The 18,855-nt window shown below is 35.9% G+C and overlaps 2 pseudogenes across 1 annotated transcript; both read right to left on the bottom strand.

The window, feature by feature from the left end:
• Positions 1-1,670: 1,670 nt before the first annotated feature.
• LOC147943893 (putative F-box protein At1g67623 pseudogene) lies at positions 1,671-2,629 on the bottom strand (annotated as a pseudogene).
• Positions 1,671-8,766, bottom strand: LOC104789632 (uncharacterized; annotated as a pseudogene). Its single transcript, XR_015558496.1, has 13 exons — positions 8,680-8,766; positions 8,497-8,597; positions 8,323-8,409; positions 8,117-8,246; positions 7,960-8,029; positions 7,674-7,873; positions 7,438-7,580; positions 7,167-7,360; positions 6,987-7,078; positions 3,737-3,905; positions 3,539-3,649; positions 3,356-3,452; positions 1,671-3,178 (listed from the first exon to the last, which is right to left on the bottom strand). The product of XR_015558496.1 is annotated as an uncharacterized LOC104789632 (transcript).
• Positions 8,767-18,855: the final 10,089 nt, after the last annotated feature.

Below are 18,855 nucleotides of genomic sequence, written 5' to 3'. Positions count from 1 at the left end.
CAAGAATGGTCGGCTACCGGGTGAAGGGTTCCACCCAGAAAACCAAGGGATGGAAGGATCCTCCAAAACCCCCGCCGCAACTTCTAGAAAGAAGTACCAGCCTTTCCAATTATATGTTTTGCCTTTGGCACCCTCGACGAGCGTCGTCTTCTTTCCCGAAGCCAGATAATAAAGCCCAGGAGTTTTATTCCGATTCGACGGGTTCAGACATGTCAGCTCTTCCAAATGATCACAAGTGAGCGTGACTCCCGCAGCCTTGGCCATGATCGAAAGACCGATGGCATTTCGAAAGGTCGCCGGGGCAAATTGCGAAATGGCCGCCTTTCGACGAGCAAAATATGTCATCAAAAAGGACGGAAGGGGGAAAGTAAGTCCACCCTCGGTAAAGTATTTTTCCGAGAGGCAAATAAAGCCGGAAGGAGCATCCCAGGGACGCTGAAATGAAGCCGGAATCAAAATCTTTGGCTTGGTGTTTAACTTCCCGATACAAACTGCGTCAATTGCCGCGTCAATTTTCAGCGACGACGGAGGCATATGGTTGAAAAGGTTTGCAGTCGGCAAAGGGACGTCGTCCAAATTAGGAAAAGACGGGTCATCGACTAATGGCTCGTCTATCAAGGATGGAATCCTACAAGGAAGCCCCGACGAACTAGGAACTGCCAACCCAGGAATGAGACGACGCCTCATCTCTTCGAATCGAGCCACGTCCGAATCCGTCGAGGACAAATGAGAAGAACTCAGAGAACGAGTACGCCGACGAGCAGACCTTACGGAGCCGCCAGATTCAGAAGTCGTAGCTCGTGGAAGGTGACTCTTGGCAGAAGGGTTAGACGACGAGGATCGAGGGTAATTCATGACGAAAGCGCAACACACAAGAGCAAAATAACGACGAGATAAGGAGAAGAGAGAATACTTGAGCGATGAAAGCACCAACGAACTCGAGAATATGAGAATGAGAGAAGCGAGAGGAAGGTATTTATAGGAAGAAAGGAGAGTCGGGAACATAATCATTACAGCACGTGCCCAATGACGATACAACTTCCGAACTTCACGCGCGTCAAAGCGCCGCATACTCTAATTCGACCCTAGACGTCGAGAACCGCTCCTTCACGCGCGACCTTTCGTTTGTCCAATGGAAGAAGCGACCCTTCGTCTTCTCACGCGCGGTCCTTCGCCTAAAGACTACGAACCAGAGGCGAAGGGGGGGACTACTGTTAGGGGTAGATCCCACCCCAACAAAAGGCCTGGCCCAGCAAAAGGCCCAAAATAGGCCTCTTAAGGAAAGAGGGGTATTCCGGTCTTTTTGCTGGACGAACCGACACGATTCCATATAAATAGGAGCGTACGGTCTTCGGAAAGGAGGATCGAAAAAAGGCAGGAGAATTGGTACAGCAAGTACAAGAGCCCAGCTCGTCCAAGCAGAAGTCAACGGTTTTAGTCAATAGCTCGAAGAATCGACGAGATAACAGCTTGTCTATTATCCTCATCTGCTTTTGTAACTTGTTTAAGTCGTGTTGTAACCCGTCTTTTGTGTCTCGGCACCAATAAAATATAAGAGAATTTCGACCCTCCTTTGACCGAACTAAACATACTAATTGTGACCGATCTGGACATCAACACTTAGCCGAGTTTAATAGAAGTCAATCAGTAATTGTATTGAAAATTTGATGTTTTTAATGCAAAGAACTTACGAAATATATATGTTCCAACAATTTCTACAAAAAAAAAAAAAAAAAAAAACAAAACCAAAAAAGAAAGAACAAGAAAAAATTGAAGCACTTATAGAAGTTATCCACAACTCTCTCCATAATTCTAGCACAGAGTAAAACCAAAACCACTATTTAATACATAATTGATTGATCACTAAATCCTCCGACAGAAAAGTTCAACTTCATGGTGCCAGAGACAAAACTCACAAGCAGAAGAAATCTTGATGTCGTTACTGTCCTCATTGTATGGATGCCAACCACAGTTCCTTGCTAAGAACATCATGGTTTTACCATCGCACTTGCACTTCTCTCGAACGTAGACTGTTTTTGAGTTGTTCCATCACCGGGTTGGCACGATCCCATTCGCTGTCTCTAATCTTTTCAATCTTGTATCGAAGTTCCACCAGCTCATCTATCGTAGTTGACAACAACGGCTTTGTAACAGAAGACAAGATCTTGAAACCCTTTTGTTTTGTTTGGCCTCCAAGACAGATTAGAATCAGCCCATAGACATATTTAGCCTCTTTGTGTCCTTTTTCTGCAGCTTTAGCTAAATATTTGAGTCCTTTGTGCTCACGGTTCTGTAGAAAGTAGTAGATGAATCCTTTGCGATACAAAGCTTCGGGGTTTCCATTCTTGCGACATCTTTTGAAAAAATTGGAGAACGTTTCATGGTCGCGATGCCATGGGAACAGAGGGGTTTCTTGGAGCGAAAGTCTGCGGAGAACATATCCATCATCGCAAATACGTGGAAAATGTTTCGAAACTAATCTGAGATTACGAACCTCTGACAAGGAAGAAGCTGCGATACATGAAGAAATCTCGACAAGAAGATCTTCCGGTAAAGAATCGAGGCAAATTCTTGTTTTCCTATATTTCCTTATAGACGAAGAAGACGAGAACAGAGAGGATGATACCATGTTGAGATTCGAAAAGTACTGTTTCCAATTTGGCCAATTCCTTCTATTATTGTCATATATATAGAGAGGGCTTGATTCGTTTTCCTTTTTTGATTAGGAGAGACAAATTTTTCCTTCTCCATATTAGAAAAGGAAAAAAAAAATAGATAGATAGATGATGACTAAAGAAAACATGAATAAGAATTTCACACTAGAAGATCCAATATTTCTTTGTTGTGCCAAAGAAATATTGAAAAAGGAACCAACAATTGAAGATACAAACACGAACCATTTGTTAAGGATACGACATCCTCAATCATCTCTGTCAAGGATACGCCATCGTCAATCACCATTACTGCAATATATTCTTTCTTTCTATCATTACTTTCTATACTTACTTAACCTAGAGTCTCCCTCTCGAGTTCTGTATATATATGTTCATGTACTCACTCTTGTAAGATATACAATACAGACAACCTTTTCACCATTGTCTATGACAATCCACTTGCTATTGTACCCTTGCACAGAAGGCAGCGTTACATGTTTGACTCCTTTCTGCTTTTGCTTGGCCTGTGAAGAGAAATACAAGAGAACCATTTGATCACTCTTTTAATGTTCACAAAATAACAATTTACTCAAAACGAGTTCAAAAAACAGCTATACTCTTTATCTATCAGAGTTCAATTTTCACATATCGAATCTCAAAATTGGCTATACCCAAATCAACACTCTCCACGATAGATATACCTCTTGTAAGAGATGTATCTCTCTATATCTGATTTCTGTTCAGGCTTATAAGCTAACCATCTTTCATGTGGACATAAATCATCAAATGTTCCTAGATCTGCATATTAATAAGATTGAGATTAAATTACTAAACACATTTGCATAACAAAACATTTTAAAAAAGCGTTAAGCAAAATTTCAAACCTTGAAGCAAAAATTTTGGTTCTTCTTCATAGCACTTGAGTTTCCAAAGAACAAGACCATTATCATACAATATAATTGGTTTAGTTCTACTTGCATCACATATACGCGTCTCTGTAAATAGAATTTGTCACGTTAAAGACAACAAACATAGAAGACAACAATATATAAAACATATTGAGTCTAAGGATTTAGACTTACGTTGAGATGTCATGCCTTTTGCTTCCATCATCTCATCATGAGCTACTTTAGCATCAGCTCTTATTTGAGCCATAATTAAGTTATGTTCCTCAACGGACAATGGAGCTTCATTTTTCTCCATAATGGCTTTGGCAACATCATCTTGCACCTTCTGTTTGAGCTTCTTCTCCTAGAAAGACAAAACGAGCTTTAGCACAACAAAGAGATTGATATCTTATATAATATGAGAAGGTTTTTCTCAACTTTTGCTAAGAAGATGACACTTGGCCTATTATTTATCTGACACCTGTACATTTTAGTTGTTTAGACCTAATTAACTAAATTCATTTATACTTTGGACCTAATTCACTAAAAGCCCATAAAACAAAAAAAAAACTCTTATCATTTCCTTCTCCCTTTTTTCAGTTAGGCCCCTTTCAATTAATCTAAACCCACCATTTATCAGTTTGTGGTTTCATCATAGGAACAATCTGCTTATAGGTTATTTTGAAATTATAAAAATATGCTTCAATCTTATGTATGATTCACGGGCAAGAACATATTCTAAATTATGTTAAAAAATTATTTATGGGTTTCAATCTTATAAATGATTCATAAGCAAGAAAGGAATCTAAATTATGTTAGATTGTAGATGTTTACGTGTTCTCAAAGTTCTCTTATAAATTCATAAATTTTTGACTCAAATTTTAATTTCTAGGTTTCCATTACTGGGTTTAGTTTCTGGCCTTTAATCTTATATAATCTAATGGTGGGATGTTTTATGTATGTAATTTGATAATTGCTTACTCATTTATTTCCCATTAGATATTACCAATTCGTTTTCCATAATATTAGAATTCAATTCGTTTTCCATAAAATTAAATTTCAGTCCCTAATTACTCTCATTTTAAGAGAATTTTTTCAGTCATGATTATTTAATTTCAGTCATTAGGTTCCTATGAAGAATTATATTATTTTTATATATCTTTCCATATTTCAATAGGTATTCTTGAATAATTTTAAATATTTTTTTGCAGGTTATCATGTTTGTTGTTTGCATTAAAACTACATCATAAAAATATAATGTGAGAATGTTTGATAAATTTACTTATTCATTAGAGTGTTTATGTATGTATTTCCTAATTTCCATGGAATGGTCCGACAATTTTGGATGACCTATGCCAATTTGTTTTTAAAAACCCATTTTCACTATCGTAAATAAAATTATAAGAACAGTAATATAAAAAATTATTTTCATAAGATAGTTTCTAAGTCCATAAATCGAAATATGTTCGTTTTGCTTGCTCACATTTTTTTGTCTTTTCAATTTTTTCATATTCATTTAAATATTTATACAAAAATAAAAATTATATTGCCTAATAACTTATTATTGTTTTAAAACTCTTCAAATATAGAAACTTTTTTTATTAGAGTTTCAAATTTTTTTTCCTAAATTAAATTTTACTTTAAAATTCATCAGCAACAAGTTTAATTAACATCAATCTAATGTTCATTCAACAACAATTCAAAAGACAAAATAGTTTTTACATAAACCTAACAAAACTTCATCCGTAAATTGGATATATCTACATGAAAAATATATGTTTCTCTTATATAAAATTTGAACTTATAAAAAAAATATAATAATAACTGAACTTATAATTTTGTTTTTTTCTATACAAAAGACAAAAAAAACTTTTGGTCTAAAATATGCTCCAAAAAATGTGATGTCCTAATGCTTGGCTTCATTTGCTTACCCTATGGGTTGGGCCTCAGTCCGGACCTTGAACCATATTTTATATTTACTCTAGGGTTGTCGTGTTTGTTGGTTATGGTAATACTACTACATAATGAAAAAATGAACTATCATGATTTAATATGTTCAACATCACGACAAGAAAGATGCGTATTTTTAGCACACGAAAAATGCTATCATTTCGTTTTGATAGCGATTTTGTAAACGCTGTCTTTGCTGGTGCCATCTTAGAGGGGACACATACAATAGAGTTTTTTTTCCTTTGCTATTATTTGTCTCGCTATAATAGTGCATTATTATCGCTATATTAAGATTATTGGTAGCATTTTAAATTTGCTATATTATAATTAATAGTGTGTAAAGTAGACTAAAACTTTTTTCTTATTAGACGATGCATATGAGTCTCTCCATTATAAATTTAGTTTATGATGTTACTATCATATGCTTAAAAAATCATGTTGTTAAGATTGTGATGTTTTTTTTATATCATAGCTTGATTATGAGTTGCATTTTTTCTATACTAATTATTTGACTTCTATAGTTTTGAGTAATTATATGCTAATTGTATATTGGTATCATATATATTTAGGAATCTTAGTATCAAATAGCTTTAGAATTAACCATCTTAAAAAGGAAAGATCAACAAAAATTCTCATAACATTTTTCACTTTCACATTAATATTTTACTTCCCTAAGAAACTTTTTTATTATGACATTTGATATTATAATATTCTGCGGTTTTTCTTCTAAGTAGCTACGACAAAACAAATATTTGTTTTATTCAATTGCATTTATGATAAAGCTAAATAGACATATATAAAAATTCATTTCGGTGATGGAACAAAACTATTGCATTTTTATACTCAACCAAAACTTAGAGTAATTTTTTTAACTTTATTTACTTGGATTCATTTACATTATTAAAATTTCGTAAAAGCAATTTTAATTTTTATTAGAATGTATAAAGAATAAATTATATTGAGGGATGTGATTGCATTTTTTACCTCACCAAAAATTAGCTGGTAAAATATATTTATTAAGTTCATTGTTGTTTACCTAAATTTCATATTTAGATTGTATTCATGTAAGTTATATTCCAAAATTCATGTTTTTGTAGATGTCAGTGGTAATATAATTTGTGCAAACGCAAGAGAGAAAATAAAAAGATGGGAGAATGCTTAATATATCTTGAAAGTCTAAAGGGAGAAAAAAACCATAAACACACTACTATATAATCAAAAATTTCTCCACATATTGAAATACTCTATTACTATATAAAAAGGAAAATTCAAGTAACACCAAACAAAAGAACCCAAAAAAAAATTGAAATGATCAGTATATTTTAAAAACCATTAAAGAACAATTGCTGAGTAAACAAATAAAAGAACTATAATATCCAAATTACTAAAATTCAAAAATAATGTAAACTAAATCCGGCGTTAGCACGGGATGACTTCTAGTATATATATATATATATCTATATAAAGTCATCATCTTACAGATTTTAGAAATTACCTTTCCCTTTGCTTCTGCAAACTTTTCTTGAGCTTCTTTTTTCTGTTTTTCACACTCTTCAATTTCGCTTTTTTATGTAATCTCTCATTACCCTGAGAAAATTACACATGAGGTATCTCAAAACAAAGCATAAATTACAAGAAAAAAATGATATTGGCGTACATATAAAGATTCACATACTTTGTGCTAAGTGATTCATCACATAAGAAATTTAGAAGCTTGAGCCTTCTCGATGCATCCATCTTCTCGTATTCAGTAACACCCGCTACAAAAGTTTCAGGAGGGAAACTCATCACTCAAAACTTCTGACTGCGATAGGATCTCTCCGATAGCAGTGAACCAACTGCTGTCGGTTTGCACTTAGAGTCAAGGACCTGTAATATAAAATGCAAATGCATCACAAACATGAGCAAGAAAACAAACATGTGTATACATTTATATAGACTCATACATCTCTCTATGATGTGATATTAAATCCAACAACTGGATCATCATCTGGATAATAGGGCAGTATTGGTTTCTCCTTGTGTTACGCCCACATACAAACAGCTCACGAACAACAGTTTCAGCTTGTCCTTCCTTCAAAGAAAGAGCCTATCACGAAAAAGTTATAAATGAATCAGATTAAGAGTAAAATCATTACAGACCATAGGTTGTGAATAAGCTAAAGAGAGCATTTTATCATACGTTTACAAAGGCTGAGCAAAACTCGAAAAACTGGAATACATTTCAGCTTCTTCAGTGGGTATATCAATGCCTGATACTCAAGTCAAGCTTGTACCCTGAGGGAACTACTGGAGCCTCAAACTGAATCTCCTCTTTAAGTTTGTCACTGGATTTGGCTTCTCTCCTCTTGCCCACCACTTTCTTCTCCTCCTTGAGAACATCTGTTTCATAAACGTTAAAATCATTAATTAGCCTCTTCTTTATATTAAAAAACTTACAAAACACAATTCTAAAATTATAAACTCACCTAATATTTCCACTTTTGTCCCTGGAACAGTTTCACTATTGCTACTACTACCTTCAATGGAAGCAGCAATCTACATAATTAAACCATGTTAATCAAGTAAGTATAATTAAAGACAAAAGCTAACGATCATTAAAAACATGATTTGTATTTTAGTTACCAGTTTTGGCTTCCTCTGATAAGAAAACTTATCAGGCCCTTCAACTTCAAGAAGCTCAACGACTGAAGCCAACCCACAAGCTCTAGCTTTATGTACCAAAATCCCAGTGGGGTTTAGCCCTCGGCTTGTCCTGTAAAATCCACACAAACCATTTTATTTCATTGATAAAGCTCTAATATATTAATTTCAAAGACATGTATAAATACATGCACACGCTGCAGATGCATATGCCTCTACATTGAGGACATACCCAGTCGTCCAACTTTGCTACTTCTTCTGCATTCTCACCATACCTATGGTTCAAATCATGAATAACACACATTATAAGAAACCATTATTGTCTCTGGAAAAAAAATCAATGAAATAATAAAAAAACGAACCTGTTTGATAAGCATTTGTAACAAAACTTATTGGGGCATAGCTTGTTATTCATCTTCCTGACCTTGCACGGTGCGACGAAGTCCATAGTCTTCTGTCGACACTACAACAAACAAATGAACCAACATTTTAAATCAAGACAGAAAAAAAAAATTAGTATCTAACCAAACAAAACTAAGTCTCACCTGGTGACAGGATTTGCCATTTTTGGAATCATAAACTCTTCTTCCAACGACTCTTACGCCAGGATTGCGATTACGTTTGTTCTCCATAACAACAGTAAACTACGGTGAAAAAGAATCGAATTTTGGGGAATAATAGAACTAAACCGATGAATAATGGGTTAATTAGAGAGTAAATAAATCAATGGAGAATGAAACTAGAGAAGATGTTAATGCAAAAGTATTGAGTGAGTGTGGAATCTATAAGGTCGTTCCTTTTTCAATATATATAACTAGAAGTCATCCCATGCTACGCACGTGTTTAGCTTACATTGCTGTTCAATTTTAGTAATTTGAAGATTATTAATTTTTATTTGTTTATTCTTATTTTTGTGATTTTAAAAATGTACTGATCATATTAATTTTTTCCGGTGTATTTGTTTGATGTTACTTGAGTTTTCATTTTATATATAGTATTAGAGTATTTCAACACATGAAAATTTTTTGATTACGTAGTAAAATGTTTATGGTTTTTTCCCTTTAGATTTTCCATACATATTAGAGTATGTGCATTGGTGTGAAACCCATTGAGTTTCTCATCATATAATATTATTTTTTAATGTAAATTTTGGAACCTCTTTCTAATATGAGAATTTGTTAGAAATATCTTTTTTTTTAGAGACCCCTTTTCAAAAATACCCCATTATTTGAACATTTTCATTTTTGCCCTCTTTTACACAAATTACAATATGTTAAAAACAATTTTGATAATTTTTTAATGTCAAAGTTTTCTATTTTACATTTAGGATATAGTTTTGATGGGGTAGGGTTTAGTATTTGGAGTTTAGAATTTAGAATTTAGTCATTTTATACATAGAAAATGAGTACTTTTGAAAATGAACAACATGAAAGAGTATTATTGAAAAGTGACATAAAAAAATGAGTATTTTTGGAAATGCGCTATTTGATACTAAGATTCCTAAAAAAAATATGATACCAAAATACAATTAGCATATAATACTCACTATAGAAGTCAAATTAATCAGATGTAGTATAGAAATTTGTAACTCATATCGTACCGTGAGATAAAAAGATATTACAAGTTTAACAACATGATTTTTTAAAGCATATGATGGTAACATACAATTTTTATTTTTTTTATAATAGTTTAAAATACATTTTTTTCTTAAAGATGAAGACTAATAAGAAACTAAATTTACAATAGAAAGACTCATATGTATCGTCCAATAAGAAGAAGTTTTAGCCTACTTTACCACATGAATGCCCAAAAGAAAAAAAAAATAGAGCTAAAATATAAGAAAATGAACAAAACCTAACATGTTCAACTTATTAAATCATGATAGTTTATTTTCTTTATGATGTAGTAATATTAACACAACCCACGAAAACGACAACCTGAAGTAAAAATGAAACTTGGTTCAAGGCCCGACCCATAGGCCAAGCAAGTGAAGCCAAGGATTAAGGCATCAATTTTTCTGGGTCATATTATAGACCAAAAGTTTTAGGTCTTTTATATAGGGAAAAAACTATAAGTTTCATTATTAGATTTTTTTTATAAGTCCAAAGAAAATTAGAAGTTCAAGTTTTATATAAGAAAACAGTATATTATTCATTGTAGATATATCCAACTTATGGATGAAATTTTATTAGGTTTATGTAAAAACCTATTTCATCTTTTGAATTGTTGGTGGAATGAGTATTAGATTCATGTTATACTGAGAACTTAAGTAAAATTCAATTTAGGAAAACAAATATGAAACTCTAATAAAAAATTTTCCATATGAGTTATTAGGCAATATGATATTTATTTTCGTATAAATGTTTAAATGAACATGAAAACATTGAAAATACAAAGAAAAATGTGAGCAAGCAAAATGAACTACAATATGGAAATAATTTTTATATTACTTTTTTATAATTTTATTTATAATACTAAAAATGGTTTCTTAAAAAAACATTGTCGTATGACATCCAAAATTGTCGGACCGGCCCATGGAGAGTAAGAAAGACATTCATAAACACTGTAATGAAATAAATAAATTTATCAACATTTTCACATAATTTTTTTCTTCGTAGAATTAATGCGAACAACAAACATGATAACATGCAAAAAAAATTAAAAATTATTCAAGAATACCTATTAAAATTTGGAAAGATATGTAAAAATAATATAATTTTTTCATTGGAACCTAACGACTGAAATTAAATATTAATTACTGAAAATTTGTGTTAAAAGGAGAGTAATTAGGGATATTGAATTCTAATTTTATGGAAAACGGAATGAATTCTACTTTTATGGAAAAAGAATTGGTAAGATCTAATGAGGAATAAATGAGTAAGCAATTATCAAATTACTTACGGAAAACATCCCAGCATTAAATTATATAAGACTAAATGCCATAAACTAAGCAGGAATGAAAACCCAAAATTTAAAATTTGAGCCAAAAATTTATGAATTGATAAGAGAATTTTTCAGAACATATAAACATCCGACAATCTAACATAATCTAGAATTCTTTCTTGCCCATGAATCATTTATAAGATTGAAACACATAAATCAATTTTTTTACATAATTTAGAATCTGTTATTGCCCCCGAATCATATATAAGATTGAAACTCATATTTTTTTTTTTTTCAACCATTGGGCCACAGCAGGCCGGCCCATTAGCCTAATCCCTACATTCGTAGGGAGCGGGACTCGATCCTGGGTGTGATGGTGCCTTGTGCATTAAGGACTTACCTTTGGCCACTGCACTAAGATCACTTCACAAACTCATATTTATCATTACAAAATAAACTATCATCAATTTTTCTTAGGATGGAATCACAAACTGATAAATGGTGGTTTTAGTTCAGGAAAAGTCTACAAATAGTTTTTATTGAAGAAGGAAAAAAGAAAATGTTGAGAGTTTTTTTGTTTTTGTTTTATAGGCCAGTAGTTACTTTGGTTCAAGGTACAAATCAATTTAGTTAATTAAATAAAAACAACAAAATAAAACAGGTGTTAGATAGATAACATGCCAAGTGTCATTTTCTTAGCAAAAGTTGAGAAAAACATTCTCATATTATATAAGATAGATTCAAACTTCAAAAAAAGAAGAAAATCATAAAATATATTCAAAAGTTTTTTTTTTTTTTTCATTAATAGGTGTTTTTGAGATATTCATCCTTTTATTTAACTATATTCTATTTTATGATAAAGCTCTCATTTGTTTAAATTTTGAAGTTATAGAAACAAAATATTTTATTTCTCTTTTTGTGACTCAGACTAGAAATTTATATCATAAAACAGTAAAATGGAGAAAACAGTAATTTTTTTTATTTGACTTCGATAATAAGATGATAGAATAAAAAAATTAAGAAATAATCTTTAGAGATTATGCAAACATTCATGTAACCACTTTTCTTTGGTCAAATCATGTATCTACAAATCCCAAATTCTAGACCAAATTATAAAAGATATTCAAATAAAGGGAAAAAAAATCTGAAAACACCTACTAATGACAAACACACTTTTGAATATGTTTTTTTTTTTCCTTTTGGAATTTTGATTTTATTAGATAAGAAGAGGGAAAATACCTCTCAAATTCCATACCCACTTCAATTTTTGCATTATCGTCTTCCCTAAATCGATTCTCAATACATTCCTCCTACATTGTGTTGTTTACTTTAAATCCTTGTTCTCTATTATTCCCGGCCCCAAAGTTTGATATTTTCACTGTAGTTTACTTTTGTTATAAGTTATATGAAATTTTCATTAATTTTTAATATATTTTTATAAACATTTTAAAACATAAAAAATAACAAGGCTATACTTAAAATAACACATAATTTTCTTCTCCTTTCAAATGTACCACATAATTATATATATATACTTTTGAACCAAGCTTGTTTTCATGCCATTAAGATAGAATCCAAGTATAGAGAGAGAAGGAATCAGTGATCCAAAAGTTTAAGACACAACAAGAAGGGGTACAATGAGTATAAAAGAGATTAATAGGATATATAAGTTGAATCGATAAGAACTTCTTGAGAGCTATGAGCCATAAGCTATGTGATGTCACAGTATTTTAACATATTTTTAGGTCTTGTTTAGTCATGTTTTGCATCATATAGAAGTAATTCCTTAGGTCTTATAACCATTTCTATCCAAATATGCACTTAGGATGTTTAGAAGCATGCATTGCATACATTTGTACATTGGGAGTATTATTAGGTGTTATGGAGATCTAAAGTCTAAGGAAGGACTTGGTGTTATTTCTGGAGCTAACCAAGAGGACTAGAAGCATCAAGAACGTATAAGAAAGCACTCGACCACACCACTCGACCATGAACATGGTCGAGCACTCGGTCGGATTCATAACGAGCTCATCGATCCGAATGAAGATTTTCTGTTGCGATTCAGTTTCAGCATACTTCGTATAAGTTGTAGGAAATCAGGTTACTTTTCCAATGCCGGTGTTTTCAGGTCAATCAGAGGTGTCCTTCAAGAGTTATCCCTGTTTTACTGAACAGATAACATCCCAGATCGAAGACTGGAGCTACCTAACGGACCAACCACTCGACCATGCACTCGACCGAGCACATGGTCGAGCACTTGCAGGCCGACTTTCTGTTTTGTCCTCTAGCTAAATATGGTTTCTCCCTCTTTACTATATATATATGTACTGCCACTTGTGGCCGCAGACAGGACACCTCATAACCTAGTTTTTGTTATTTTTAGCCTACTTTTACTTTATTACATCCTCTTATTTTTCTAGGGTTTTTAGCCACCAAAGTTTGTAATCTTGATAACTTTGGATCTGTTGAGAATTTTCTTTCACTTCTTTGTATTAAATTGCTCATCTCTCTCTTATCTATCTGATCATGCTTGTTTTATCATTTTCTGGGTTTGTGTTTTTCATCATGATTTGTAGATCTGAATAGTAACTAGATCCTTGGAGATGGGTTAGGTTGATTGAGAGTTTGGTTGTTCTAGCACTTTTTAAGCCTTGACTGTTATAGATCCCTTCTAGATTAGGTGTTCTCTAAGCTATTCTTGTTCTGAGAAGTTAAGAATATATCTGAGGTCTTTTATTATGCAAAAGATGTTTAAGATGCTGGATAAGACTAATACTGGAGATTATTGTGTCTAGCTTAAGAGATTAGTTGTCTAGGGTGGTTTTTGACAAAAATTAATCTGGGATTTAATTCCTGTTTATCCATGTCTTAGCTAGTGAGAACTAGGTCTAGGAGTGTTTAAACTTGATTGTTATTGCCATGAGAGTGGGTTAACAAGTTTATGAGATCATTGTCTATGGATAGCTTCTATGAGTTTTGCTAGACAGTCTAGATAAGCCAAGCTTGATATCAACCCATTATTCCCATCTCTAGGATATATTTGCTTATTATTTGTTACTGCTTTCATATTTGATCATTTGTCATCGTTTATTTTGCATCTTTGTTCTTTGTTTTGCTTTTGTTCTTCTGTTATGCATCACACCTGCTCGACCATGCACTCGACCGAGTGCATACTCGAGCACCAATTTATTTCCTTGTTTATGTTATGTTTCATTCAGTTTGCTCTTAATTGCATCTGTTAGTAGTTTTCTCTAGCTTAGCATAGTTTATTGCACTAGTTCTATAGTTTAATTCTGCATTAGTACTGTCTTAAGTTGCCTTTGTTTATTGCATTTCATTTCTGTCAATAGGTTGTTAGAAACAAACCAACTTGATATTTGGCTTAACCTTAAATGCATTGATCATGTCTTGACTACTTACATTTCATACTCTTTATAGATTGACATCCTTTATGCTACAGCAACATAAGGGTATTGAAACACCTTGCATCCCATTTGATCATCTTAGCCTAAGTCTGTTTGTTTACTGTCATCCATTCATTCATAGGTTAAGATCAGAAAAGACCATGTTTCACTATGAAGCTTTTTGGTAAATGTGAGATCAAAGATTATCGACAATCTTCCAAAAGCGAATCAATGGAGGACAAAATAGACAATGTCAAGAGACGAAGTGGCGTTGATGAGTGGGCCCAAAGTCATGATTCTTGGCGACACGAGAAGAACATAGCTTGTGGGAGTGGTGTGAAGGCTGTGATGCTTGAAATTAAATCATCGGAATAGCAAGGAGAGTGGTCATTGGACAAGTTCAAGAGCCAGGATGTTGAAGTTCTCACCAAAGGGCTTGAATTAGGTAGGGTTTTTACTGGGTTTTAAAAGGGGAAATAAAAAGATTAACAAAATAGAAAAAATAGGAGATTGAAGAGTTTGATGAGGAGAGAAATGTTGAACAGGGTGAGGCCTCGATACTAGTGTGTGGGAGCTTTTGGGGGGGGGGGGGGTTTAATTCAAAAAATGTACCACATAATATTTATATTTATATTTAGGATATATTTATATCGTTTTAATTAAATTTGGTAGTAGATCCAAGTCAGATCTGAATATCTTATTTTTCAAAAATCAACATATTTGGAATATGATTGGAAAGTTCCTATGTCATATCATATTTTTTTTTTTTGTCAACCGAACACTAATTAGAAAAGAACTTCAAGGTTGATAGCACAAACTGGAGGAACATAGTTTACAAACTAGAGGAACATAATTTATAAAGGAAAATGCTGAAAATTAAAGATCTAGAAGACCGAGCTAGACAATCCACCTACAAATTTTGCGTGCAAAAAATCTTGGACAAGGAGAAGTGTGTGGAAGGCGGCTCGAAGCAAGTGAAAATCGTCAAGAAGATTAGAGAAGCCAGGCCAGTCTTGAGGGGCTTGAATCATTGCTACTAGTTATGCATAATCCGTCTCGAAACTCTAACAAGCAACTCCATTTGCAAGGATACACTCCATGGCCCAAAGCAGAGATTCTAACTCTGCATGGAGCGAGGAAGGATTTCGTCGAAGACATCGAGCACCCAATAAAAAAGTCTGAGCATCGCCATTACAACACCACCAACCAAAACCTGAATTGGATCAGATGCTTTCCATAAACCGTTGATTTGACAAAAGGGACCCTGACCCGGTCTCACCGAGGAACCAAGAATCCGCGGGATCTGAAATACAGGAGGCAACCTGATGTGAGCACAGGACCGGAACCTGACTGAGACGACCAAGACGCACCAGACGCGACCGAGACGCGCCGAACGCGACCGAGACTCCAGCATCGAGCACGGCCAAGGTTCTAGCGATCCTCCCAGGAGCCACGACAAGGTCAAGGAGCTCCGCCAAGGCCACCAAGCAGAGGATCAACCTCTTTGTTCGAGCGTTCGTCCAACACCGCGACCAGACCAAAGACCATGAAGAAACAGTTCGCATGGCCTTCACTCTTACCCAAGGTGAAGGCAACCAAGTCATTGTAAGTGAGGAATCATACTCTTTTTCCTCACTCCGGGTTTTTTCCCAAGTGGTTTACCGGAGGAGGTTTTTAATGAGGCGAGGAGCTTCAATGCACAACGTCCGAAGCCAAGTCGTTTCCCGCGCCAAGGCCAAAGATGATTTTCTATTTTTACTTATGATGTGCATTTTAATTTGAACTCTAGAATCTTCTTTTGAACGTTTGAGACTGTTTGTGGTTAAGTTTGATTGTCAAAGAGAGACACGTGTTCTATTTCAAAGAGAACACGTCAAAGGACAAGTGTGCGGACCATTGCGAGTCCGTGTGTCCTTAAGCCTTCTCTTAACCTAGCTATTTAAACCCTCTCTTAAACATTTGTAGCCTTCAGACTTGAATGAAATAAAAACATTCTCAAAGACAGATTCTTTGACATTGTCTAACTCCCCTTTCAGTAGAACAATCCGGGATTGCTCTAGCGAGAGAACCTAACGACTCGAACCGGGTTCATTGTCGTAAGCTTGGCCGTATCGAAAAAGTGCGAAGAGCAATTGTACGCCAACTTGAAAAAGTGCGTCTTTGCTGCTGATAAGTTAGTGTTTCGAGGTTTTGTTGTAAGTTCGCAGGGCCTCAAGGTAGATGGAGAGAAGATTCGCGCCATAGAGGAGTGGCCCACGCCTACAAGCATCTCGCACGTCCGATCGCTCCACGGCATCGCTAGCTTCTATTGGAGGTTCGTGAAGGACTTCAGCACGGTCGCAGCATCCTTGACCGCAGTAATCAAGAAGAACCAGGAGTTCAAGTGGGGATGAGGAGCAAGAGCGAGCGTTCAAAAAACTCAAGAGACGTCTCACTCAAGTCCCTCTACTGACCTTGCCCGACTTCAACAAGACGTTCGAGGGTCAAGTGCGATGCGTCTGGTGTAGGCATCGGGGGCGGTTCTCACTCAAGGAGGCAAACCGGTGGCTTACTTCATCGAAAAGCTTAACGGCGCCTCCCTCAACTACCCCACATACGACAAGGAGCTCTACGCCTTGGTGCGCGCTAGGGAGACCTGGCAACATTTCCTCCTGGCCCGAGAGTTCGTGATTCACACCGATCATGAAACTTTGAAGCATTTACGCGGCCAGACAAACCTCAAGAGACGTCACGCCAAGTGGCTCGAATTCATCAAGTCTTTTCCATACGTGATCAAATATAAGAAGGGGAAAGAGAATGTCGTCACCGACGCCTTGTCACGGAGACACGCCTTGATCACCACAATGGACGCTCGAGTGTTGGGGTTCGAAAGCATTAAGGGTGCGTACGCCGAAGATGTCGAGTTTGGTGATTGTTTCAAGAATCACGGCAAATGCATCTACACCGAGTTCTACTTGCACGAAGGGTTCTTGTTCTGAGGCCGGCGTCTTTGCATTCCTACCGGATCCATACGCAAGTTGTTAGTCCGAGAAGCACACAGTAGAGGCTAGTCCCGTAACTTTGGTATCACCAAGACGCTGGCCGTGCTTCAAGAGCATTTCTATTGGTCGAAGATGCGCAGCATGGTCGAGAAACACTACAGACGCTGCGTAGTGTGTCGAGCTTTAAAGTCGACAACTCATCCTCACGGCCTCTACATGCCTCTACCTGTGTCAACAGCGCCTTGGATTGACTTATCAATGGACTTCGTTCTCGGCCTACCTCTCTTACCACATAAGGACATAATAATGGTTGTGGTGGGCAGGTTTTCAAAGATGGCGCTCTTCATACCTTGCAACAAAAGAAATGACGCTGTACGACTGGCGAACCTCTTCTTCAGTCAAGTGATCAGACTTCACGGCTTACCGCGCACTATCATCTCCGACCGAGACCCAAAGTTCCTTGGTCACTTCTGGCGTACACTATGGAAGAATCTCGGCACCAAGCTTCTATATTCCACCGCTGCTCAAACGCAAACTGACGGCCAGACCAAAGTCGTGAACCGGTCAATAGGAGCCTTACTTCGGACGGCGATCGCAAGCAACAAGGGTTCATGGCTCGAGTGCATTCCCCTCATTGAATTCGCTTACAACCAAGCCATCCATTCTTCAACAAAGAAGTTTCCGTTCGAAGTTGCCTATGGGTTCAAGCCGCTTACACCTATGGATCTCCTACCTCTACCACCGGACGAGACCGAGAATCAAGATGGAGCCACGAGAGCAGAGTTAGTCAAGAAGCTGCACAAGGAGGTTCGAGCAAACATCAAGAGAAGGACCGAACAGTATGCACGCTTCTTGAACCGCGGACGCAAGCCGATGTTGTTCAAGCCAGGCAATTGGGTTTTGTTGCACTTGAGGCCGGAGCGGTTCCAGCAGAAGAGAAAGGACAAGCTTAGCTCACGCGGAGACGGACTATTTAGAGTCATCGAGAAGATCAATGATAATGCCTACCGACTCGAACTACCAGGTGAGTATACTACATCTATTTCCTTTAACGTTACTGATCTCATTCCATTTGATGTAGGTGACGATGAAGAAGTTTTGGGGACAAAACATTTTCAAGGGGGAGGGAATGATGTGAGCACAGGACCGGAACCCGACCAAGAAGACCGAGACGCACCGGATGCGACCGAGACGCCTGACCGAGACATGCCAAACGCGACCGAGACTCCAGCATCGAGCACGACCAAGGTTCCAGCGATCCTCCCGGGAGCCACGACAAGGTCAAGGAGCTCCGCCAAGGCCACCAAGCAGAGGATCAACCTCTATGTCCGAGCGTTCGTCCAACAATGCGACCAGACCAAAGACCATGAAGAAACAGTTCGCATGGCCTTATTTCTTACCCAAGGGTGAAGGCAACCAAGTCATTGTAAGTGAGGAATCGTACTCTTTTTCC

This window comes from Camelina sativa, chromosome 5 (genome assembly GCF_030686135.1).
Source record: "Camelina sativa cultivar CO46 ecotype springtype chromosome 5, ASM3068613v1".
Lineage (NCBI taxonomy): Eukaryota > Viridiplantae > Streptophyta > Magnoliopsida > Brassicales > Brassicaceae > Camelina > Camelina sativa.
This window is presented reverse-complemented; position numbering and strand designations above follow the sequence as displayed.